A 1,590-nucleotide genomic window follows, 5' to 3' on the forward strand; every position below is an offset into this window, starting at 1 on the left:
CGGCGCGCTCGGCAGTGGCTCGAATCCGTCGAAGATCAAGTCCTCGCGGATGTCAGCCGTGTAGTTTAAACTTCCAAATCTGACCTGACGGCCAGGGGCATAGCTTTCGATCTGCTCCAGATGGCCAAGTGAATTGGCCCGCAGTGCAAAGCCGCCGAAGACAGAGATCTGTCCGGGGAGACAAGTTTCACCCTGGACCGCATCACTATCGATGATCGTAGGAGCCATCAAGCCTGACGGCGACGACACAGAGGAACTCTCAATGAAAGCACCAATGTCGGTGTCAAAACCGGCGGATCTCGGGTAGGGGGTCCCGAACTGTGCGTCTAGGCCGGATGGTAATAGGAGGCAAGGGACACGAAGTTTTACCTAGGTTCGGGCCCTCTCGATGGAGGTAAAACCCTACGTCCTGCTTGATTAATATTGATGATATGGGTAGTACAAGAGTAGATCTACCACGAGATCAGAGAGGCTAAACCCTAGAAGCTAGCCTATGGTATGATTGTTGTTGTGTATGTTGTCCTACGGACTAAAACCCTCCGGTTTATATAGACACAGGAGAGGGTTAGGGTTACACAAAGTCGGTTACAATGGTAGGAGATCTACATATCCGTATCGCCAAGCTTGCCTTCCACGCCAAGGAAAGTCCCTTCCGGACACGGGACGAAGTCTTCAATCTTGTATCTTCATAGTCCAGGAGTCCGGCCGAAGGTATAGTCCGGCTATCCGAACACCCCCTAATCTAGGACTCCCTCACTTAACCATAAATTTATCAAACTCATCTAAGCATGGGCTAGCAAACTTAGTAAATGGGATTTCAGCTTTATCATATCTATAGAGAGAATTTACCTTTACTACCTGTGTCGGGTTATCAAGACCATGAGTTTCTTCAATAGGTAATGGATTAAGATCATATGTTTCTTCAATAGGCGGTAAATTAAGACCATGTATTTCTTCAATAGGAGGTAAATTCTTAACATCTTCAACTTTATTGCCTTTTTCTTTCATAGATTTCTTTGCCTCTTGTATATCTTCAGGACTGAGAAATAGAATACCCCTCTTCTTCGGAGTTGGTTTAGGAATAGGCTCAGGAATTGGCTCCGGAGCTGGCTCAGGAAGTGTCCAATTATTTTCATTTGTCAACATATTATTCAATAGAATTTCAGCTTCATCCGGTGTTCTTTCCCTGAAAACAGAACCAACACAACTATCCAGGTAATCTCTGGAGGCATCGGTTAGTCCATTATAAAAGATATCAAGTATTTCATTTTTCTTAAGAGGATGATCAGGAAAAGCATTAAGTAACTTGAGAAGCCTCCCCCAAGCTTGTGTGAGACTCTCTTCTTCAATTTGCACAAAATTATATATATCCCTTAAAGCAGCTTGTTTCTTATGAGCAGGGAATATTTAGCAGAGAAGTAATAAATCATATCCTGGGGACTACGCACACAACGAGTATCAAGAGAATTAAACCATATCTTAGCATCACCCTCTAAGGAGAACGGAAATATTTTAAGGATATAAAAATAATGAGTTCTCTCATCAGTAGTGAACAGGGTGGCTATATCATTTAATTTAGTAAGATGTGCC

Source organism: Triticum urartu, chromosome 2A, assembly GCF_056163025.1.
Source record: "Triticum urartu cultivar PI428250 chromosome 2A, HENAU_Tu73, whole genome shotgun sequence".
In the NCBI taxonomy this organism is placed as follows: Eukaryota; Viridiplantae; Streptophyta; class Magnoliopsida; order Poales; family Poaceae; genus Triticum; species Triticum urartu.